General features: G+C 47.8%; 1 pseudogene; it reads left to right on the forward strand.

Moving 5' to 3' along the window:
• LOC129736966 (hydrocephalus-inducing protein homolog) overlaps positions 1–25,172 on the forward strand; it is a 68,147-nt pseudogene that overhangs the window by 25,857 nt on the left and 17,118 nt on the right.

Genomic DNA, 25,172 nt, shown 5'->3' on the forward strand with positions numbered 1-25,172 from the left:
TACTGAGCACCGGAGAGCTACTGGGATGTGTGGTTTGGGTTGGTCAGTAAGCGTGATGAGCTGGCCTCAGATCTTCCCCTTCCTCTAAGCCAGCACCAACACTTGCACGATAGACAAGATCTCCTTAGGGCAACGTAAGCATAAAAAATAATAACAACATAATTTCTTGGGTAGATCTGGAAGAACTGGCTGGGGATCACTGTATTTAGTGCGGCAGCAATGCTCAGGGTGGCAGGGGATGTCAGAAGAGGATCTGGGTCTTCTGCCCTACGCAGGACGGCCTGAGCCACTGCCCTGAGGTGCCTCTGCCCTTCTCGGTCTAACCACAGGCAGCTTCTCTGTGCTGCAGCAGCCTCTGGAGCTGTGAGTGATAACTGCCAGCTTGAGAAAGCACCGAGGTTTCATCACAAATGGGGGAAAATGAGGCATGAGATCACAGGAAAAACCAAGGCATATGAAACACGATTAATTAGGGAGCTGATGTGGAGCTCTTCAGTCACCTGTGGCACGACAGAGAGTTTGGTGTGGTGTGTTAGAGCCATTTGGGTTTGGTGAAGATGACGGTAACTACAGAACCGGGTGTGCTCGGCTGGCAGCAGGGCAAGCACAGCCTGTGCATCTCGGCCGCGGTGGGAAACTGTGGTAGGGGCTGCATCGCGTTGCAAATGGGCCGAGGGGAATTGTCAGGGGCGTTGCTGACTGCTCAGCTCCTGCACAGATCAGCATGGGGTTCCCAGCCGGGAATGTCGGTGTGTTGGGGTGCTGAATCCCTTTCTTCAGCTGAAATTGATGCTGGGCTTAGCTGGATCAGCTTACGTTGGTAAATGAGGCCACCTCTGCAAGGGCTTGGCGGTGTGTTAGTGGCCACTGTACACACGCAGGAAGCTCATTAAATCCCAGCCCTACGTGTTTATTGATGTTTGAGGCTGAACGAGTAACGGCAGCACGGATGTGCCATCACCTCTGGGCATCTCAGCTACTCGCAAGAGTAAAACATTACCTTGCTGTGATATTAGTCTGTGGTTTTGTGCAGACTTTGGAGAAGACAACCACCTCTGCATGCCTCTCTTCTCTTTCCTTTAAGAACCCCCTTTCTACCGAAGGTCCTGTCATCTTGCCAGGCTGGCACTGCCATCAGTAGCTTCCAGGAACTTGTTTGAAAACAAAATGAAAATCCTATTGGCTTAGCCTCTAGATCAAGCCTTTGTCTTTTCTCTCTGCAAACCCACGGATGGATGTGGATAGGCAGCAGGGTTTAGCTGAAGTTCAGCCCTTGTTGTGTTGCGTTTCACGTTCCTGAGATCACTCAGATTGCTGAGCCCTCGCGGTTTGTACTGACTCCAGCCAGAGCAGAGGAGGCTCAGGACTTGCCAAAAGTCTCGGTTTTGGCTGTTTTGTTCATCCCCAGAAGCAGACTTCCATGTGACGCCGCCTATCCCGTTCTTAGCCTGTGAAGGATTTCTGGAGAATGTAGTTTTCATCTCTTTGCAGGGCATCCTGGAGTGCAGCTTGTCTCTTCTATCATCAGTGGAAATCACTAGTATGTTCTTAGGTGCCATGAACCCTGGATGCGTTTCGGGGCAGAACTGACCATTCATTAGTCTCCTTTCCTCGTGGATCAATCAGCGTTTGCTGAGAAGCAGAAGAGTAGCTTGAAGGGTGATTGATTTATGAAGTGGCGTATTAAGCATGTCTTTGCCAGGCAATCAGGATGAAGGTTCCTGCCCTGTTTTTCCCCATGGGCCAAAAGCAGTGTTTCAGTGATCAGCAACCCCAGCGTATCATGGCTGTAGTACCAATAATGATTATATATAGCCCACGGCATCCTGGATATGCGGCAGCGCTGTCTTGTGTTATCCAACAGTTTCATTGTCCTTTCAGTCCGTTCTGCGAGGCTCCTTCACGCTGGGCAGCACAAAGGCTCTGTGCTGGCTCCCAGATATTCCTGCGCTGGAGTATTTCATCCCGTAAGAAAGCCAACAGCCCTTCCTAAGCACAGTGCGGAGGAGGTAATGGGGAATCCTTTGGGTGCTCCATTACAGGAGGATGCACAACAAGGAGCCTGGTGGAAAGCAAGGTGACTCCTAAGTGCAGGAGAGCCGTCTGAAGAGCCTGCGACCTGTCCCGTAGACGCTGTGGCTGGTCATTGCTCTCCATCTCCCTTTTCCTGCCCATCTGTTGTCTCACGGTGGCTTGCAGTGCTCTGGGGTAGCAGATCCTTTCCTTGCGATGGGCTGCATGGGCTCAGAGGGGGCTTTGCTGGGGGCTTTAGCTGTTGACAGCATCAGCTGTGGCAGCAGTGATGATTAGGGTGCCCTGAGCTTTGTTGTAGCCTGGGCAATGGTCCTGTAGAAACCCCTGTGCTGGCAGCAGTTATTTAATGGTGAGGTTTATAAACAAGCTGCTCCTAGGGCTGGAGTAACTAGCACGATGGTTTTAATGATGTCTGAAGGTAGCTCATGAGCACTGCCTCCGAGAAGCACTTAAAAATGACTGTCGCTGCCCTGTGTTTTGCTCTAGTGCTGGAAATACGAGCGTGGGGACTGACAGGTGGCCTTTGTCAGAGACCCAGCACACTTTGTAGGTGATGCCATTAGCTTCCTGACAGCAAAACAGCTCAGAGCAGCGCTCCTGACTCTGACCGAGGTAGCTCTGTGGGAGGTGCAGCCAAAAGCATATGGTGGGGAGGGCTGGATCCCGCCGCAGGGGACTCCTCTCGCTTTCCAGAGATCGTTAGCCTGGTGAAGTGACTCCCTTCTCCGGTGGTGAAGTGGTACCAGCAGACCTTTGCATGCTGTTTGAAAAACCAGAATATGCTGGTGATGGTGAGGCAGTTGGGTATCGTGATAGTAGCAGGAGCAAAAGAACTGCTCAAAGGGTCGATGTGGAGGTACAATGACACTTCTGAGTGAAGAGCTCGGCTTTCGTTGCTTGCTTGTATTTTCAGTGAAAAAGCAGCAGGACCTGTCTCTTTTAGAAGAGGTGAGAGCCAGGCATAGTTTTCTGACAAACTGGGCAAATTAACTTAAACTTGCTTTCCCTGTTACCCAAATATTCTGAACCTGACTGTCATGCACTCCTAAAAAGGTTTAAAATCCAAATTCAGCGAGGAGGGAGTTACAGGGATAGAGGGAGAATATTACGGTGAGGACGAAAGGCAGCAGAGTGCTGTTTTGTTTCTCTTCAGTCTAATCCATCTGGCTACCAGCTTCCTAATATTTAGAGCAGTAATCGATGGAGGAAGGTACTGGCTGTTGAATGCTGGGAACGCATTCTTCATAAAACCTGAAATTTGTTTTGAAATCTTGTTCAAGGGTTTGCTTAATATTCGGAAAGATATTTTAGCTCTTCTGTAAATTCCCTCTCCTCCTGCACAACAGGCCCCCCAGAGGATGACCCAGTGCTGGGTTTCTTACTTTCAGATAGTTAAAAGTTACCATGATGTGCTGAGATACCGGTGGCCATAGCCATGCAGATGGATGCTGGAATAAAACACGGTGGTGTTCCCGCTGTCTCAGAGAGCATCGCTCAGGAGTGCACAGCCCAAAGCACCTGCTCTACTGCTGTGTAAGAAGCCTCTCTTTTAATTTCAAGTTCAGGTGTTGCTTTGTTCAGGTTGCAGAGTGAGCTGTGTCCTGCTGTCTCTGGGAAATACGTCAAAAGCATGTAAGAATGAGAGAGCTGACAGCCTGTAATAAGATCATCGTGTTGTGTAAGTAACGATAGGGCAGGTACGTCTGGATTCAGTAAATGTGCTTTCATGGCAGCAAAGCGTCCCAAAGCACAGACCCACGGACATTACCCCATCAGGTGAAATAACTAGGGCTACGTTGCTGGTACAGTACAGAGATTGTTTTGTTGTTGTTTTTTTCTTTTCCTCCAGACTTATATATTAAACCATCAAGAGTCTTAAATAAATGTCACATCTGATTTGGCACCCAGGCCGTGAAGCCTGCAGCTGCCCTGGGCCAACCCTGACAGCTCTGCTGTGTCAGTTTATCTGCCTGGCAGAAAGACCTGCTGCTCCCTCCTGACTCGCTGGCGTCTGCACGCTCTCGTCTGTACCGGGAGGTTTGTGGGTTTACACAGTCAGCACGATGCCAGATCCTTCTCTCTGTGGTAGAAGGTGCTCCGGCAAAGCCCTCCAGCCTTCAGAAGCGTCCTCGGTGCCTGCAGCCGGGAGTGTAAGTGCTCTCCAGGAGAGCAGCGGTAGGGGATGCTTAGCAAAGCGTGTAGAAGCAGGCAGTGCATATGCTTTCTCCCTCGTGGGCCTTGGAGGCAGCATTTTTCTGTGCTGGAGGCTTTATTCACGTCTTTGTTTAATCGCTTCTGATGGTTTTACCTTCCAAGCCTTTGTCCAGTTGCTTTGTGGATTTATAGCGATGAGCGCCTGTAGGCACCTATGGCAGTACGTTCCAAAGGAAGGAATATTCCTAGGAAAAGTACTAGAACTACTTTTCTCTCATTTTAACTAATACCATTTCAGGCCCTCGGGTTCCTGTTTTACAACAAATTGTGACAACTTTTTCCTCGTTCACTTTTTCCCAGGCCATTCATACTTCTACAAACCTACCTATCTCCTGTGTGGTTTCTAGGTTGAGGAATCCTGTTCAGTCTTCGTATAGAAGCTGCTCTGTACTTCGGAGAAGGGCAGAAAGAACAATTAAATTTCAAAGGCTTCAGGTTGGTTTTTAAGATCAGAACTATACCCATTATTTCAAGACCCACCTGGCCATGGGTTTAGACAGGGAGATCATGATAGTTTTCGTGGAGTTCATTTTGCAGTACTTTGTTGTCTCGTAGAGCATTTTTCATGTCATGTTTCAATGAACCCGAGTTGTACATGCTCAAAGCACTGTGCATGTCTCCCATTTCTTGGGTCCTGCTTCCTCTGCTTGCCAACGTACGCCGAGGATTCAGCGGAGGGGGGAGGCAGTGCTTATAAAGCACACCTGCCTCTGTAACGCTTCTGAACCTCAGTTATTTTTCTACGCTAAGTTGTCCGTTCCAGAAAGCAGGCTGTCCAGTCATTGGAGACGTCGCTGTTTCTCTCGCAACATAACTCATCTCTGGCCACGAGTCCCTCCCACTCCTCCTGGGCTCCCTTAAGAGCAGAGAAGTTGAGGTTATACAGGCACGAAGGCTGAACTCTCCATGTGTGGAGGTGAGGGAATGGCTGCAGAGATCTGTTTAAAGGGTGATTCCTTCCCAACCTCCCTCCAAGAGAGGGGCTCTCTTTCTCCTGGCACGGCTGTGATTCGCCGCATTGTGTCTGCCTTAGGGTTTAAGGAGTCCGTGTAGGACACCGCCAGCTCTCCCCCATGCTGTTGCGTGGCCGCCTTGGAAAGGCAGGTCCATCCCCTGGCTGCCTTGCTGTAACCCGTGCAGCGAGGAGAAGGCTCTGCCTCGGCAGGGGGATGCTCTCCAGGGATGGCCGGGTCGCTGCCCTTCTCAGCTGGGGCTGGCTCTGAGGCTTTAAACACGCTCCACAGAAGTGCCATTTCGACGGAGAATGTCTCGTGTTTGTGGTTTGCTTCTCACCTGGAAACCCTCACCTGCAACAGGCAGAGTAGGCTCGGTGCTCAAGTTTGAGATGGTTGACTCCCAGGAGTTGCTTGGTTGGGAAGAATGAAGGTTTGGAAGCTCTGGCAGTGAGGGACGCTTTGGTGGGGGTCTCTTCTGGAGGGTGAAGTGCTGGCGGGTGCTCCAGCAAGACTCCAGGCGTTAATCGGCTGCTGTGTGCAGCCAGGGGCTCTCTCCTCTTCGGTCTGAGGTGGAAAGCAAAGGCGTGCTCGCTCGGGTTGTGGGACAGCTTGGGAATACTCGGTGCAGACTTGCACGCTCAGGCACAGGCACCGACAGGCTCCAGGCAGAAGAAATGGGCTTGCAGGGCTGTGATGGGCAGGTTGGCGTGGGCCGTGCCCCACCAGTCTCGTTCCGACCTGTCTGCACAGACACACAGCAAGTGAGGGTGCTGCTGCTCCAACACAGTGAAGTTCTCATCTGCGTCCCATCCTGCCGTGGGCTGTCACTTTGCTTGCCTCCCTCTTCTGCCTACATGCCCCAGGCACCTTGGCTTGTTGGCAACAAGGGATCAGGAGAGACACAACCCCGGTGGCGTGCTTGCAGGAGACTCTGGGCGAGCCGTGACCGAGGTGGGACTCCTGAGAGTCACCTGAACGACTCAGATGCAGAATTCCCTGGGACCCGAGTGGGATGGCAACCCAAAGGCCACCTGGGCACATCTGAAAAAGTCCCCCTGTAGACAGGGTCACCTTGGGGATAAATCTTCACAAGCCCACCCAGAAATAAGGTACTTAAGGTGGTGTCCAGGACATCCTCGTGCTGTACACATGCAGCTATCAGGCTGTGATAAAGGTATTGATCTGTGGAACTGCTAATACAGCTAAAGGCTGTGACACTTCTGTTCCCTGTGGCTTCCTCTGTTCCTTGTACTCCCATCAGCAAGGGCGATGAGCAAAGTCTCGCTTTTGCTTTGTTCCAGGTGAAGATATTCACACAAGCCTTCATGGAGCCGCTGAAGATGTCAACATCAGGCTAGACAGGAACTCCTTGACAGCTGGGAAGACCTACATCACGCTGTCAAACCACAGATCCGTGGTCATCCACAATCGGAGTAAAGTCATAGCCCACTCCAGTGGAAGGCTTTTGTTAGTCAAGAAGGGGAGGATCAGGAGAAGCTGAGGTTCGTTGGGAAGATTCATTTCAGTAAGACAGGCTGCCCAAGGGTAAAACTAACGTATGGCCTCAGAGGGATGTTGGTGCTTTTTTGAATGGCGTAGGACAAGTAAACCATCCACGACACCAGGGTGTCCCCCCCTGGGCTTCAGGGTAATGGAGCTCAGTGCTTCCCATTCCGGTTCCATCCATGTTCCAGCTCATGTTTTGGGGAGGAAAGGTTGCATTTCCTCGGAGAGCAAATTCCCATCTGTGGGAGCCCTAAGTCAGTGAGGCCAGGTCCCTGGGCTCGCAGAGGGTCTCTGAGGCTGAGGAAGGTGTCGGCACTCCTTACCTGGGACTGCGTTGAGCGGTAGCACCTAACAGCTGCAGGCAGCGTACCTGCTGTGATATTCACTGCAGTTTCTTCCCCTCCAGCTTTGATAAGATGGCAACCTTCTTCAGCCTTCTTGTCCAGTAGTGCGCAGGGCAGGGTGCTTTGCTGGCCCCGAACGTTGAGGCCATCCGGCTGTAGGATGCTGAATTGCCTTGCGCTGTCCCGGCTTCCAGCACAGCGAGGTATCCCTGCCCCTTCTCCGGGGCTCGGAGAGTTCGGAGGTGGAGGGTTCTGCGGGGAAGGCAGGGCAGCACAGGACTTGGAAGTGCCTTTGGGCGTCAGCACCTGTGTCTTCGTGGTGCTGAGAGGTGGGGCAGGCTCTCCACAGGGTGTCTCTGAAACTTTGAAATTCCGTTTGGGGCAGCAGGGAAACACTTCTAGCCCAAGGGGATGCACTGGAAATGACACTTAAAAGCTGGGGTGATTTAGGGAGTCCTTGTGTGCCTTCTCAGAGTTGAATGGCTGTAGGTGTATAGGAGTTAGTCTGAACCCAGAGCTGGTCAGGAAACTGCCTTCAACTGGAGAACTTTTTGAGGGCTTCTGAGCAAATAAAGTTCAGTGTAATTAGGTCAGAAATGCCTTGAAGGCCAAAACTAGTTTTCCACTCTTCTCTGTTTTTAATTGCGCAGTGTGTGACTTCTGTGCAAGATCAGTGTGTTAACAGAAAAAGTCTCATGACCTTCTCTTAGTACGTCCCTGCGCCATTCTTTTAGCATCTCTTCCCACCTGCCTATCTCAGATGGGACCCTGAGTGATCCTCTCTCCCCTCAGAAGCAACCAGGTTTCCCCACAGTTAACTTAAACCCATTTTTTTCCAATGGCACTTGATCTTATGCCAGCTCGTGTTCTGTACTCTGAGCAGAGTGCTTTGTTCTTCCTTACTTGCAGTCTTAGAGGTGGTCATAGCTCCGAGGCCTCTGTGCTGCTGTAGCAGAAGCTTTTGAGATGTCAGAGCAGAGAGGACCTTTCCAATGGGAGGAGGCAGTTCAGCACCCTGCGCTTGGCTGTCACCCCAAAAGACCTGGATCATCACAAGGTCTACCCAGGGGTTTGCTCTGTCTCCCTCCTGCAGGACTTTCTGGGATTCAACAATGGAATTATTGTCTGTTGATGAAGGCTTAGTTGAGGGTTGCTCATCTCGGTGCCTGGAAGCCCCCCTCATGCACAGCGCTGTAGGTCAGCCGTGGAAAAACATTTCTCATGACACTCCACAGGGAGCAAGCCAAAGAAAGTATTTTTGGCACTGGTGACAGCATTTGCCCGAGGCTCTGTCTGCGTGCTGCTAGTAATGTCCATGGCTGTGTTTCCTTTCTAAATGCATTGGAATTTAGCTGGGTGGTGATTGCGGTCCTGTTTATACCACGTTGCCCTGATGTGCTGTGTATGGAGCCTTCCCCTCATCGCCCTCGAGTAGTCACCTGCTGGTCCTTGGTGGCCAGGGGACTGGAGCGTGAAGGGGGCACATCCACGTGCCAGCTGGGAAGCAAGTGCTCTGCAGCAGTGCTCCCTTCTCACCTCTCGGTTGCGAGCTTTAAACACTAGAATGATTGCTGCTACAACTACCGAGTGAGGGAGAGGTGACCTGTGTCAAAGCTCTGTGGAGAAGGCCAAAAAGAGAAAAATGTTGCAGTGGTTCAAGGCTGGATGTAAGGGTTTGCATTCAGAGATGCTGGTCCTGCCTTCGTTATTGGGTGATGCTAGGCAAAGTCCCTTCACCTCTCGGGGCCTCTGTCTTCATGCATATAAACCCATTAATTTCACTGAAGTGATGCAATGCCTGAAAGTCCGTGAGTTGGCTTTTCAAATGCTCTGGGATCCTCTGCTGGATGGCAGTGTAGGCAGTGGAGCAGATCTAGTTTGCTTATCCCTGCCAGTCCAAAAGGGAAGGTAAAAAAGAGTGATGCTGGTAACCTGCAGCTGAATCCCAGCTGCTCTCCCCTTGCCAGCGAAGCACTGCAGTGTGTGCTCCTTCATCTTCATCCATCTCCCCGAGCACCTCTACGGGAGGAAAAGCCATCTGAGGGTGTTGGTGGGTTGTCCATTAGTCGTGGCAGTAGCTTTGAGCCAGGAGGCTCTCCTGAGGGCTGCTAGCTTTCAAAAACCTCCTCTTAGCTCGTGAGTGTGGCGTAAAACTACCTGCCGTGCCAGCGAACAAGTGATAACCTGATCTGCTTGGGACCCCGTGGCTTGGGGTCAGCCCCTTGCTGAGCTGCTCCTGCTGTTCCTCCCCCAGTGCGTGGCTGCTCCTGCGCTTACGCGACAGTCTCTGCAAATATGTTGTTTATTAAATGATCTGCTTGGTTTGTGTCTCCCCATGGCTGCAGGTGCTGTCTCAGGCTGCAGAAGCAGGAGGAGAATGAGAGGGATTCTTTTCTCAAGCAGCGTGCAATGGACCCCACGCTCCAAGAACGCCTTTCCCTTCTCTCCCGCGCCTTCCAGAACCAGAGGGCAAAGGTGCGAGAAGACTCTATGCTTTTCTCCAGTGATATTTTTGCCATTGAGCCGGTGGTAAGCAATAGCTGAGAACCTCTCTTCCTCCTCCTCCTCCTCCCTGAATGAGGTCACTTGGCAGATACCCGCGTCAGCGTCTTGATGTGCCGAGAGCGAAGACATGAGGTTTCTAGTGAGGCTGGGAGAGGTTGTTGCAAAAAGCGTTTCTAAACAGCGAGCTCCTGGCAGGCGGCGAGAGCCTGCCTAAAGCTGAGCTCTGCTGCAAGGGCTGTAAATTAAGGGCACTTCATAAGTGTCCTTACAGTGTTCAGGGGTACTGATTATTATATATAAGGGCAGGCCTTACACGTAGCGTATGGGGATTAACCATGGGCATTAGTTCACCTATTGAAGAATGAAAAGGTCCTCTATGGAAAGGAGGCCAAGTTCAGCCCGTTTAATCACGGAAAGACCAATCCCTTCATATAATCTGGATTTATACCATGTGTGACTCTCCCTCCCAGCATCGTCTGTGAGCCTGCACGCAAGGCTGGCAGCTTTAAACGAACTTTTTGAGTTTCATTGCAGACTTGGAGAAAACTTTTTGCTTTTGTGTTTGTGCAATCAAAACCTCATGTCCTTCAACGAAACAGAGCCCTGACTGAGTATTTGCATGGTCTGAGATGAAGAATGCCTGCTGCCTGAGCAATGCAAAATCCCTTCTCATCCTGTTGCAAACGCTAGAATAATCCGAGCCTCTTCTTTCTTTTATAGTAGGTGAAACTATTATTTTTTTTTTTTAAGGAAGGGGATCTTGTTCTCTTCTTGGTTACTCCTATAGCCCGAATGAGGCTGAGAGCCCCCCATGTGAGCACAGCTGCAGTTTCACACCACTGCAGCTGAGAGCAGCATGATGGGACCAAGAGCCTGTGTCGGAGCAGCAGGGGTATTGCAGAGAGCGGGAGCCGATCGCCTGAGCTGTGCCAGCTGGTTTTGGAGCATGTCGCAGGGCTCCTGCTTCATTACAACTGGGCTAGGTCTCCATAACGAGCTTAACCTGCTCTTGGGCTCCTGAAGTGCATTAGGGTGAGGTCCAGCAGCCTGGCTGCCCGCTGAGTCCTGGTGCTCCGTGTAGCGCTGTACGGACCCAGAGTGTAGCCTGGCCTCAAGTCTCGAGTGGAAACCTTTCCTGAATGGCTGTGTTGATGTTACAGTTTGCTTAGGACTGGGTGTAAGTGGGATACTACAGGAGTCGTTCCCCTCCTGGCTGGTTCAGCATTATCAGTCTTTAGATTTCCATTAATTCCATGATTTATGGACCAATGGGTTTCACATTCATAGTTTTGCTGATGTCTGTCTTCCCCCCTGGCGTACGGGTGTCTTCACATCAAATGTTAGTCTTTTTTCCTATCAAATGTAAAATCTAAAAATCCACTGCTGCTGACTTCCACAACCTTCTCCCCGGTGAGAGTCCCGTAACTTGTAGCGTGGACAGAGACCCTTCTTGCAGCGCCGTGTAAATCTGCTGGAGGGGCCCCACCAGAGCTGGGACCTTGCTGCCTCGGACCTTCTGGCCAAAAGCGGCGGCTGCTCTTCTCACCTATCACCTGTGGTGCCTGGGAGCACCCTATAGAAAGAATCAAACCCTTGGAACAAGCGGCTGGAGGTTCCCAGAGGTTAGGAGGCCGCTGGAGGGACGATAGCCTTGGAAAGGCTCTCTGGGCAGGGTGGCTTTGCAGGGTTTGTGCAGCAGCTTTGCTGTGTAAGCGGGCCGTTAGCTGCCAGGGGTTGCTCTCAGTGGAAGCTGCAGCAGGCTGTTTCAGCCTGTATAAGGTTAACTTGCTGATGAAAATAATAAGAGAAAAGAGGAGGAGCGGTTTTGTAGTCAGCCTGTGACCATGAACGTTTTGAGCAGCCGTCCAAGCCTGTGGGAAACAAGCTGTTCTGTAACTCTGACTTCCTGAGTGCATCTCGAAGTTGATTTATTTTTGCAAAGACGCATGGTATGTCAGCAGGAGCATCTGTGGTAGAAGCCCAGGTGGCTCTCAAAGGACAAAGTCCTTGCTTTTTGCTGCACCTTCCCCACCACAGCTTAGCTGTAAGTCACAGTACAGACACGTGGGAGCTGACTCCTTGGAAATGGAAACCAGAGGAAAGGGAGGAAAAGGATTTGTAATCATTGCTCTTACCTTGACAAGTCATCACTGTCTTGTCATTGCCTGGTAGCGACTCCTCAGTGCCACGTGTCAGCTCTGAGCCGATGGAGGTGGTCTTCAAGATGTGCAGGTTACGCAAGTGCTACTGCTGTTGGTGCAGAGGTTGGGCCAGGAGATAACAGCGATATTTGTTCCTGCAAACGTCCACCTCAGCTGAGGTGCCCAGCTGGTCCCCATCCAAATGAGAGGGGACTGCAGAGCACTTTGGTTTTTGGCAGAAGGCGCCATCTCCAGTGGGAGCTATGGTCCATCCCTCCGCTCGCTGTGGGTTCGGTTATTGATGGGAAGGGGCAGATACTGGCTTTGGCGCTGCCTTTTCCCTGAGTGCCCTGAACTAACAGGATGCACTTTGGGGAGTCACTTCAGTACTTGTGTTGCCAGCTCTGTCTTTGGGGGTTTTGGTGTGCTTTGAGCAGTGATTTCCTTTCCATGGATCACCTTCTCCCTCCACCAAACAAAGCAGGCCGACAGTTGGTGGTGCCCCACTTTCCAAGACCAGCTTTTTCCTTTTCAGGCTGGTGGAGGTTGAGGAGATTCGCATTATTTAGGGGCTGAGGGAGGGGAAATAGGATCTGCATCTATTTATGGTTGGTCTCCTTATTGAGGTCACTTCTGTAGCGGTGAGTCATGGTGTGCCGTCCCCTCGGGTATCACGTCGGCATATGCTGTAGCAAAGCCAGGGCACAACAGCAGGAGTTTTTGTGCTGGATCATCATACATCCACCGTCTGTATTTTATGCCACCTGCCAGCTGCAGCCTGCCTGAGGCTGACATTAAGCCAGAAGTGTTGCAGTATCGTGTTCACAGCACTGCATAGTTGCATTTCTGCCCTGGCAAGCATCCACGGTAGTTTTCCATGATCTGACTCAACTGCCATCTTACGGAGAATATGCTAGCCGCGGCAGACCGCTGGCTCCTGCCGTGTCCTAGGGCTGGTACGCCTGTGTAGCAGTAGCCCGCAAGGGTGAGTAGTGAAGTGTATCCTTTTAACCAGCAATTCTTTCTTCCCCGTGGGGTAGCAGGAATGTGAGGAACCTTTCCAACAGCCTATTTTCATTTCCCAGGAGAAATAGGTCACAATATTTTCCAGTTTTATGGTCTGACATACAGCAGTAATGAAGGGAGAAATGACAAAGGTTTCCCAAAACAGTCATGTCCTTCACAATTTTTTTTTAGCCACAGAATAGTAGAATAATGTGTAACTGATGATTTCTTCTTGCCCTCTCCCTTTGAGTCAAACAGTCTGGCGTGCAGCTTCACTGACAATACAGGGAAGCTGATTGTGGCCGTACTGCCTGAAGTTTCTGTCCAAATACGTTGAATCCTGGAGAATGGTGATTTCATGTCAGAAGCTCAAGAGGTTTGAGTCTGTTAACTGCTGGTGCAGGTTTTCTTGGGAGTGAGGATATGAGTGCAAGGCTCCATCAATAATGCTGCGTTAGGATTGTTGCAGAGAGCTGTGCGGGTGCATATGAATGGATGGGTTGTGTTGCTCGTCCGTAGGCTTGTCTCCTCTGATGCCTTAGAGCAGTCTCATCTGACTGTGCCTTGGGATCCAGCAGCACCCTGGATGTAGGGAGATATGTCCCTTACCAGGATCTTATTGCACCACTGACTGGCTTCCTGGAGCATGGCAGGACATCTGGTGAGTTATACAGCGTACAGAGAGATGCCAGCAACACTGCAGCGATCACCGTGGTCTCGGTGGTGTTGGGCAAATCATCCCGCTGGGGCCTCGGCCGCTGGGAATAACACCTGCAGGGACCCATCGCCACTCCCTCGCTGTTTGAAGATTTACGCTTGCAGGCTTCTCCCAGGTTCTTGCTGAAGCTGGATTTTTTTTGTGCAGCGGAAGTTCACCATTTTGGTGTTCGGTTTGGGTTATTTTGAGCCAGGATCACATTCTAGTGTCAGAGAAATGCCACGTGGGCACTGACCCAGCTCCGGTTCCGCTTCCGACAGCAGCGGTGATGCAGGAACGGGAGGAGGCCAGGACAACTAGGGCTTTGTGTCATGGGCAATGTCTCATACCCCCTGTGGAGACCTGCAGGCAGCTGGAGCAGATTGCAAAGCCCTGATATTCCTCTTCTGCCAGTTGTTGCCTGCAAGCAGAGGGAGGCTTGGACAGTGAGCCCTGGCCGGGGTAGCCAGCCCTGACGGGACCTTGCCTTTGTTTGTGAGCTGGTTTACAGATCTCTTCTGCAATGATGAAGGCAGGCATGGTTTTCTTTCTTTCTGTCTTTGTAACTAAGAATGGAAAAATCCATTTGACTTGCTAAATCTCTTCTGATCTGAGAAGACGTGTTCACATGGCTGTAGTGACACAGGGATATAAGGGAAGGTTTGGAGGGAAACCGTATCTTTTCTTTAGGTCAGCTGGCACTTCTGAAGAGATCCTTGATATGCCGAAGCCAGCCAGTTTAGTTCCTTTATTATAGCCCTAATTAAAAAAAAAAAAAAAAAAAAAAAGGCAAGCCTTTACCGGGTGCTAGTTAAGGTAAGGGACTTAATTTTTTTCACAGCTGCTTCCAAAGTCTTACACATTTTGTAAGTGTTGTTTGCTCCTTGCTCGTCATTGATGCTCTAAATAAAGGCTTACAGGGCTGTGGTTGAAAACAAGAAATGTAACGTTTGAAGGTAAATGGTTTGTTGTCTCCTGTCTTAGGAGGGAGATGTCTGGCCAAATTCTTCAGTTGAAATTTACGTGATCTTCAAACCCCGAGAAGCCAGAGTGTATCAACAGTCTGCTGCGACATCTCAGGTACAGCTCCTTTCTCCTCCTCCTGCTACCCACAGCAAAGGCGAGGCACAAATACTCTTCCAGCCCAGTTGGTTCCCACGGAATTCCTAGGAAGAGCCGGTGGTCAGCAGGGCAGTGCCAGCACCTTCCTGCTGTCCCCGTGGCTCCCAGCTGGTCTGTGCAGAGCCAGGGCTTAGTGCGCCTGGCTCCGACCGCTGATCGCAGAGCAGCCAAAGCAGCGAGCTTTCATACCATGCATTCGTTGTGCTGCAAGGTGTTTGTAAAGGCAGAGAGGTACACAGCAGAAGAGCTTTGGTGGACGAGCACTAAGCCCCTATAGACCTCCAGGATGAGCCTTTATTACGTGGATGCACCATCGGGCTCCTGAGGCGGTAGGAGCTGAGTGAAACGTGCTCCCTGCCCCTGGGTCACCTCCCGCTCTCCAGGCGCTGCCAGACCGTAGTGGCTGAGCCCTGCTGAGCGCAGGGTGTCTGTGAACGTGCCACACGTGTGCTGCTGTCCCTGCGTGGGAATCGTCACCTCGTGGCTCAAGTCTCTGCTTCATCTGGGTCGCGTGTTACAGGGCTCGCTGCCCTCAGCAGGGTGAGCACCCTCCCCAGAAGTCAGAGTGCGAGCAGCCTGCTAGACAAGCTTTATGCTCCTCCCGGCTGACAGAAGTGCTGTCAGGTCTTTTTCTGGGAGCGGTTATCACTGACCCACCGAGTTACGCCGCCTTTGCCCTTACAGAGGTGATGGCCTTGCTGTGCTGGCACGGGGCAGGGAATGCTTGCAGCAAGCTCCGTGGTTCAGGTTACCTTGTCCTTCCTCTCCGTCCGTGTGGTGCTGCTTGAGGTGTTTTTCAGGAGTGGGAGGTCCCTGTCAGATTTCCATCCAGGGAACGCTCTGGTTTTCCCCATCTAAGAGGAAGGAGGTGCGAGGCCCGTGGTCCCCAGCAGCCAGGCTCCCGTTCTGGAGGGTGCTGAGATCACTAACCCAGCTGCTTCGAGCCATTCCTTACTGCTCCAAGCTGACAGATACAAAGGCCATGAAACAGCTTTTTATTGATACGGTAATTGCGCAGGGTTTACTTGGCAGATGCCACCTACAGTAATTAACCAGGGCTCGTGTTAACAAACCGCCTTCCTGGCCGCCAGCTGCAGTTGTTAGAGCTGTGGAAGGAAAGGGTTGATTTAAAAAGTTGCTCCCAAGGGAATCCTGGCTCAGCGCTGTGCTCCTGGCCCTGGGATTTTTGCTGTGGTGGTGGGGCTGTCCATCACTTTGCTGCAGGGATCTCCAGGGGTTGTGCCTGGAGAGCTTTTGTTGTTGTTGTGGCAGAGAAATAGGAAAATTACTTACATGCAACCTGGGAGTTACAGGAAACAGAGCTGGGCAAGCGATCGGTGTTTAGAAAGAGGAGCCTGCTCTGGAAAAACCCTCGTGGTCCCTCAGGAGATCTGAACTCTTCCATGGGCCCCTTGGGAGAGGACCTCAAGGAGGTCACCTACCCCCCATCCCTCACAAAACAGAGCTGAGCCGCTGTATCGTCAGGGTGGAGACTGTCCCAGGGTGCAAAAAGAGTTTAAAGAAGAAACCCGTGATCTTTAACTAGGGAGTCATTAATTTTGCTTCTTGACGACTCTGAGCAGTGTGACAGCCTTCCTCGTGCATTTGCATGCCAGTCACAGATCCCTTTGGAGGACGATTTGCAGACAGCGTGTGCCCCTTGCAGGGAATATTTAGTAGCTTTGCCCTAGTGCAGCACTGTGAAATTGCAGTTGGATCTCGAGCCCCACGGGGAAGTGGCTGGCCTCCATGTGTGTTTTTGCAGTTGCCTCCATAAATTGCTTAGCCGAACGCTTCTGGATCAGGTGATTTACAGAACTCATCAGCACTGTGCAACTTGCAAAGCCAGCGGTTAAGAAGTGGTTTGAAATTTGTTTTGTTTAAGCTCAAAATGAACTTTCTTAGTTATTCATGCAAATAAAGCCATGGCTCTTGAGTGCTGGAAGGAAGCCCGTGGTGGGGGGGCTCAATCACCTAAAATTCTTTTTTTGTTGTTTTTTTCTGGATATGGAAATGTACTGGGTTACATCTGATTTCTTCCAAAACCCATTTCTAAGCCGCTTTTGCAGGGAGAAGCAAAATCCTAAGTGCTGATCCCTCCTTCACTTGCCGTGTCCTACATCGTGTAAAGCTGGATCTCTGTGTTCATGTGGTTGGTTGAGAATCACGTTCAAAACCAACCTCAAAACCTGGGGACGTTCCGTGGGCAAAAAGATGAGTGCCAGAAAGCAGCAGAAGTTAGGGACTTGGGAAACAGTTCTGTGCTGTTGGGCCACCCACACCCCTGTTTCTTTGAATGCCGAGTTGTAATCCCTCCATGATGTGCCAAGGTGTTAACCCGACTGAGATCCGAATTCTCACTCCACAGAACCAGGTGTGGCTTTGGGACTGAGGACAAGGAGGCTGCGGCCCCTCCATGCCCTGGTCCATGTGCTCTGGGACATGCTGTGGTGGGGGCATCACACGGTCCCAGCCCGGGGTACCCAGGCCTTGGCCAGCGGCTGGGTGCTCCTGGAAGCCCCAGCTGCTAGTGAGGAGCGGGACATACTCTCTTTTTTCTTTCTTTTTCTCTCGGCTGTCCTGAATGGTCTGTATTTTACTCTGCTCCTCCTCCTTTCAGGAGAGCACTCTCTGAGGTTCACCTGGAAGGAGAGAGCGTAAAACTCCCAGGGTTTCCTAAAGTTCCAGCATCAATGGTGGGGCAGAAGAAAGGATAGCTTCCGCAGACCTTCCAGGAGAGGCTGAGGGCCTGCTGCAGAAGGGAAAGAATGGCCACTGATTTTTTTTGATGATAGTGGCCGTGGGGCATGCCTCACCCATGCTTATGGGCAAAACTTGTCCCTTGGAAATCTTTGTCATTTCCTAAGAGCTTTGATGGTTTAGAACATCAAGTTTTTAATGAAAATTAGGCCACATGTGATGCAAGATGGAAAAATCTTCTGAACAGCAAGCACCCAGTACTGCCTCTTTTCGGGTGTCTGTGCAATAGAAGTACACAGCCCTCTGATGCGTGCCTGAGCTGTGAAGTGTAACTCATCTCTGCTGTCAGCTGGGCTGCGGCTGGATCCACTGAAAAACCACTGAATTCAGCAAAAGCTCCCTAGCTCTTCCTTTCTGGCTTTGGATGTGATCAAACATCCCCGTGCCACGGTTGCAAGCCCAAAGTCAGGGATCACTGAAAAGGCTGTTCCAGGAGGGTTTTTTCCGAGTTGTGATCTAGTCACACGTGGGCTGCTCTTTGCAGTAAGAAGTTGGTTTGGACATTCTGGAATGGCTAAGCAGCAGACTTTTATAAAAAAAGGAATCAACTTTCAGTCCCTAAGCTTTAGTTAATGGTGGGTGTCACACAAAAGGAGCTCAAAGGATAGAGGAATAGTTTTGCACAAAAGCCACAGTGACGGTTGTGTACAACTTCTGGGGCTATCTTCTGCTCCTTGTGCTACTCGCTTTCCATACAAGAGTAGAATGGGATGGCAGTGTTACCGAAATCTCGGAATGAAGAACTTACCGACACCAATGTGATGTAGATAAGCAGACATTTCTTTATGGACGGCCGGGTGCGTGAGTGAGTCCCCTCACGATCGACGCACACCATGGTTCAAAATCATACACCTTGTATAGAACTCATTCATACATATTCATTAAATATCCATGCATAATCATAAGATTTCCCATAAATCATTAACATACTCTCCTCCCATATCCGATTCTGCGCAGTAAAGGTTAGAAAGGTCCGGAAATGGGTCTGGGGTACGATTTGGGTAGGTGGTATGTGAGTCGGTGGTCTCGATCTCCCCCTGCCGGAATTACCTGCCACTTGAGGTAACTGTTTCTTGGCCGGCAACTATGGGTTGCTTCACTCGACTCTCCCCAGTTCACATAAATTCTCATTTTGACATTTTAGTACATCCTCCTAGGTTACATATAAACAATCATCTCAAATCTTAAGTCTGTTATCTAAGTTCTAAACATTCCTACTAGGTGATTCTGACCAATTCCTCCGGCCTTGGTACGGGGCTGTACAGAGGATTTTCTATAGCCGCTTTTTACTATAACTGTAAGTTTCATTAAAATATATTTTCTTATCCTCTTATATTTCTATTACATGATTGATTTTATAAAATCAAATAATCAATCAAATAAAGTCAATCAATCTTAACTTATTAGCAAATCTATAACATTTCCCCCCTTTGAAAGTGTTGAAAATCATTATTTCAATACTTTCACATTATTTACATATCATTTGTTTCAACATATTTTGGTGGTGGGCTATACCCTGGTGGACTGGTTGGTACTTCTCTCATGATCATACGATTGATTGCAATTCTATTGGTAAACTGCTTCTTCAAACATGCATATACCAACATGATCATCAAAAAGACAATCAGTAACAGAAACAAAGTTTTGATTAGGGATTGTATCCAAGAGCTCAAGTTCCTTCCTAATTTGTTAAAAATTTTCCCTAACCAGTCTTCTGACATATCTTCTTGAATTGATTCTGTTTCTTTTTCAATTTTATCTAATAAATCCAAATCATGTTCCACATCTTGTGTGACATTTGAAATGGGGATGCAACAGTGGTCCAGTTTATCTTTGAGATATCCACATACTCCATGTTCTTTAAGTAGGAGCATATCTAGTGCCATTCTATTTTGTAAAGTCATTCTAGAGGTCGCCTGTAATTGTATGTTCAATTCCTTAAACCCCTTTTTGGTAACGTTTGCTAATTTTTCCACTTGACCAGTTAACTTATAAAGCCATGCTCTGTTTCTATATGATGCTATAGGATTTAAAAGTGATTCAATTGCCCAGCCAATTTTCACTCCTGTAGATGGTTCATTCCAAGTATCATCATTTGTCTCAGATCTCTTTGTTCGTTTCAGTTCTAAATTTTCTAGAGATCCTCTAAATGGTGATTTCTTCCAAATCGGACACAATGTTGGCACGCCTAAAGTTATTTGTTTCACTTTACCATCTAATGGTAGATGAGTTGTCCAGGTTCCATCACTCAATGCCCAAATTAAATGTCCTGGACTTTGAATAGTAGATTTTCTACAACTAAACATAATTCCTCTTCTGGGTATATAGGCGCTAGATAGATTGAGAGTATTCTTAAGACCTCGACAAAAACAACCATATTTTAAAGCAGCAGCCAAAGGAGGGATTCTTTGAATTATTAAGTCTGCATTGCTACAATCATACACTTTTTCACATTTCCACCATGGCACTATTTTATTCTCCTTTTCTCCCAATGAAGTTGATCTATCATTGACCCAGGGTAATACTGAAAACACTTTTCCATCCCAGGTAAAACACCAAGGAGTTTTTGCCATATACTGAAAATGGGAATATAAGGTCATAGACCAAACCGAATCCCAAACTATTTCCTTTTCCTGTAGGGTTCGATTCTTTTTCTCACATTTTGTCTCGGTTATCCATACACTGGTGTTTGTTGTAGCCATTTTAGGCTAGTAACACCATCCCTTGTTCCCTAAATCTCCATATAATCCCGGTTTAGCTACAAATCATCCTTTACATTCCCAAATGGTTGAATATACTGGTGATTCTTCCCCAACTTTAACCTTTTGCAATTCCCAAGTTTCCCTAGGTTCTTGTTTACAATCCATTGTCTCATTTTCATATTCTAATTTGGTCAGATTCATGGTTAAGATTCCCCATGGAATAGATTCACCTACTGCCCTCGGTATTGGTAAACAAGCAGTGATCTGCATAACATTTTGTAAATTGGCAAATCTTTTAATCAATCCTACCATCAAATTTTCCTCAGCCGTTTGTTTGGGAATTTCAATCACTTGTTCTGTCTCTATTTGTCTTTCATTCCTGTCCACCAAGTCAGCCCATGATCCTGCCAACACTACCAACCCAAATGGAATCCAAAGAACGATCATAACCTGATATGAAAAATGAGACATTTTTCAAAGTCAAATTTAAAGTCTTTGGGTCACGGTTGATAATCTTCCATGGAATAGGTGCTTTCTTCACTCGAGTATAATGGATCCAAGCATCCGATTCTGCTATCTTGATAGCCGTAAAAGTGGTTAACAGTACTTGGAAAGGTGCTTTCCAACGTTCCTGTAAAGGTTCAGAGGTCCAGGTCTTCACATAGACATAATCTCCTGGTTGGAAATCATGCACTGAATTTTCCAGGGATAAAGGTCTATTCCAAATTACTGCACTCCGAATTGCAGCCGGAGTTTTTCCTAGAGAAAGCAAATAGTTATATACATCCTGCTTTCCTTTTACATGTACGTTTGGATTTGGTTCTGGAGACTCATATGGTTTTCCATATAATAATTCATAAGGACTGAGTGAGGTTCCACTCTTTGGCTGTACCCTGATACGTAATAATGCCAATGGAAGCGCCTGAGGCCACTTTAGACTGGTTTCTTGACAAATTTTACTTATTTGTGGTTTCAAAGTTTGATTCATCCTTTCCACTTTCCCACTAGATTGGGGTCTCCAAGATAAATGTAGGTCACAATTAATACCCAATACTTTGCTAACACTTTGGACTACTTCAGCAACAAAGTGTGGACCTCTGTCAGAAGAAATTCCAATAGGAACTCCAAATCTCGGAGTAATAACCACTTCACCACTTCTTTTGCTTGTGTAGTGCGACAGGGAAGGGCTTCTGGCCATCCTGTAAAAGTATCAACCCCTACCAGGATGTACCGGTACCCATTTTGTCTGGGTAGCTCTGAAAAATCTACTTGCCAATCATCTCCAGGTTCTACACCAGATTTCAGTCTACCCATTTGAACCTTTTTCTTAATCATTGGATTATTTTTCAAACATACTTCACACTTTGCAGTTACCATTTTAGCTATTCCCAACATCTTAACTGATATTACTTGTTTTCGTAAAGATGTTACTAAGGCTTCTGCTCCCCAGTGACATTCCTGATGTCTCGTTTGAATTCTCTCTCTCATCACAAGAGGTGGAATTACTACCTGTCCATTAGGAGTTACCCACCATCCCGCTAAGTTTTTCTTAGCATTTAATAACGGACTCAATTAGTCATCTTCCTCTGAATATCTCGGGTTTTCCCTAGGAAGGGTTACTGTTTTAGAAGGAATTATTGCCATTTGCAATGCTTGTTTCTTTGCTACCTTTTTTGCTGTTCTATCAGCTAAATTATTCCCAGCTATTATTTTTGTATTCCCAATCTGGTGTGCCTTACAGTGCATGATTGCTACTTGATCTGGCTTTTGAACTGCTTGCAATAATCATAAAATTTCTGTTTGATGCTTAATGTTTGATCCTTGAGAGGACAATAACCCCCTCTCTTTCCACAAAGCTCCATGGACATGCACTACCCCAAAGGCATATTTTGAATCAGTCCAGATATTTACTTTCTTGTCTTTGCTTATCTCTAAGGCTCGAATTAAAGCGATGAGTTCCGCCTTTTGGGCTGATGTGGTACTCGCCAATGCTCCTGCTTCTATAACTGTAGTCTCCGTTGTTACCGCATATCTGGCGTATCGGACTCCTTGTTCCATGAAGCTGCTTCCATCACTATACAGTTCCCAGTCTGGTCTCTCCAATGGCACATCCTTCAGATCTTCACGACTGGAATAAACATACTCGATGGCAGCCAAGCAATCATGCTCCAGTTGTCCTTCTTCCTGTATGGAACTTAAAAACACTGCAGGATTTACCAGGTTAGTTGTCTTTAGAATCACATCATCCTGTTCAGTCAATACCACCTGGTACTTCATCATTCGGCTGGGAGACAGCCAGTGTCCCCCCTTCTGTTCTAGGACAGTTATCACCATGTGTGGGACATAGACTGTTATTGTTCTTCCCAAAGTCCATTTCCGAGCTTCTTGTATGAGCATCACTGTTGCTGCCACTGCTCGAAGGCAGTTTGGCCACCCTCTACTCACTGTGTCCAGTTGTTTAGAGAAATATCCGACTGGTCGTTTCCAGCTTCCTGTCCTCTGAGTTAACACTCCCAGTGCAAGGTGTTGCCTTTCATGAACAAGCAACTGGAAATCTTTGGTTGGATCCGGCAGTCCCAAGGCAGGTGCAGACATTAAGGCACGTTTCAACTCTACAAAAGCCTTTTGTTGTTGTGGGCCCCATGCAAAGGGGGAATTCTTTTGGGCCTCGTACAGCGGTTTAGCTATTAGCCCATAGTTCATGATCCAAAGGCGACACCACCCAGTCATTCCCAAAAACGCTCCGAGTTCATGAATATTTCTCGGCTCAGGTATACCACAAATAGCTTCTTTGCGATCTTTTCCTAATTGTCGTTGTCCTTTTGAAATCTCAAAGCCCAGATATATCACAGTCTGGCAGGCTGTCTGGGCTTTCTTCCTGGACACTTTGTATCCATTTAGTCCCAGGAAATTCAAGAGGTCGATAGTCACCTGTATACAGGTAAGTCTTTCTTCTGTAGCAATCAATATGTCATCCACATATTGTAAAAGTAAATGCCCAGCTCTTGATTTATCCTGTTTCCACATTTCAAGTTCCTTTGCTAATTGATTTCCAAAGATAGTTGGACTGTTTTTAAATCCTTGGGGTAATCTAGTCCATGTCAACTGCATCTTTCGCCCGGTTTGAGGATTTTCCCATTCAAAAGCAAACAGTTTTCTGCTTTCTTTTTCCAAAGGTATACAAAAGAAAGCATCTTTTAAATCAAGCACTGTAAACCGTTGATAAGTGTCCCTTAATGCTGTTAACAGTGTATAAGGATTTGCTACTACAGGATAAATGTCCTTAACTAGTTGATTTACTGCTCTCAAGTCTTGTACCAGCCTATATTCACCCGAGGGTTTTCTGACTGGTAAAATAGGAGTATTATACTCAGATTCACATTCTTCCAAAATGTTATACTCCAAAAATTTATCACTCAATTTCTTCAATTCCTGTCTCACTTCTGATTTGATTGGATATTGTTTAATTCTCACTGTTCCTGCGCCTTCCTTCAAATCTATTTTAACAGGCTCTGCTAGTTTCGATTTACCAGGAATATCTGTTTCCCATACAGTAGGGATCACTGCCAAATCCACCTCCGGTGGAATTTCTTGTTCCTTTACTCTTTCGTGTATCATCAAGATTTCTCCCGTTTTTGACTCGGGTATTTTCAAGAAAAGTTCTCCTTCATCAAAAACAATTTGTGCATTTAATTTAGACAACAAATCTCTTCCTAACAAGGGTATCGGACATTCTGGTACATACAAAAATTCATGTGTAATTATCTTATTTCCAAATTTCAAATCTAGGTGTTGTAGGAATGGCCTGGTTTTCTTCTTTCCCTGTTGCTCCTATTATATTGGCTGGTTTTTTTCCTATTTTTCCTTTACATGTATTTAATACCGAAAATGTCGCTCCTGTATCTACTAAAAATTTAACTTCTTTATCTCCCAGCTAAATTTTAACCAGAGGTTCAGCTGGGTTCCCCTCCGGTCCCCTTCAGTCGTCTAAAATCATTATCTTGGCAAGGTCGTGAGAAACACTCTTGTTTCTAGGGCAATCCTTTTTCCAATGTCCTTCCTCTCTACACAAAGCACACTGATTTACTCCTAAGGGGGTATTAAATTTCCGATGGCCACAGTGCATACAACCTCCCCTCCCATTAAATCCTCGTCCTCTTCCTCTGCCCCTTCCTCTGTCTACCGTTCCTGTCATTACTGCCAATAAATCTGTTCTCCTTGATTTTCTTTCTTCTCTTTCTCTGTTGTTATATACCCTCCATGCGACTTCCAGCATTGTATTCAAACTCCTTGAATTCTCTCCCTCCAGTTTCTGGAGTTTTTTCCTTATATCTGGTGCCGATTGCCCCATAAAAATCAAAGCCAGTTGCATTTGTGCTGCCTCTGTTTCCACTCTCAAATCAGTATGTTTTCTGGCAGCTTCCTTTAATCGTTCCCAAAATGCTGAGGGAGATTCATTTTTATCTTGTCTTACTTCATATAATTTAGACCAATTCAGAGATTTAGGCATGGCATGTCTAATCCCATATAAAACCCATTTCTGATACCGTCTCAGTCTTTCTCTATGTGTTACATTATTTGGATCCCACTGCGGATCCCCAGATGGAAAATTCTGTTCTATTGTTCCACCTGTAATTCCACTCATCACATCCAACTCTGCCTGAGCTTTACCAGCTTTTAATACCGTTTGCTTCTCTGTATCATCTAACACATTATCCAGGATCACCTGTAAATCATTCCAGTCTGGATTCTGTGTTCTAGTTATAGTATCTGCCACCTTGCCCACTTTTTCAGGATCTTCTCTATAATTTCCTGCTGCCTGCTTCCAAGTCATCAAATCCATAGCTGTAAAAGGTACTTTCACATAGACCGGTCCATCACTACCAACTCCCTGTCGCAGGGGAGCTATAGTCTGTGTCTGTTGCCGAGTTCTCCGTGAAACAGGAGTATGAATTACAATCTCCGATAATCTCTCTTCCACATCTCCTGTTCCACTGCTATCCGGTTCAATCGCCTGTTCTCGTGCCCTAGATTCTCGACCCTGATTCCTTTCTCTCCTAAGAGGGGATATATCTAATTCTGGTCCATCATCACTCTCAGTGACAATCTTTTTCTTTAAACAACCTTTCCCGATCTCACAAGTTGAGCAACACCTTTTTACTTTCTTGTTATCAGCAGTTACAGCC

This window comes from Falco cherrug, chromosome 10, assembly GCF_023634085.1.
Source record: "Falco cherrug isolate bFalChe1 chromosome 10, bFalChe1.pri, whole genome shotgun sequence".
In the NCBI taxonomy this organism is placed as follows: domain Eukaryota; kingdom Metazoa; phylum Chordata; class Aves; order Falconiformes; family Falconidae; genus Falco; species Falco cherrug.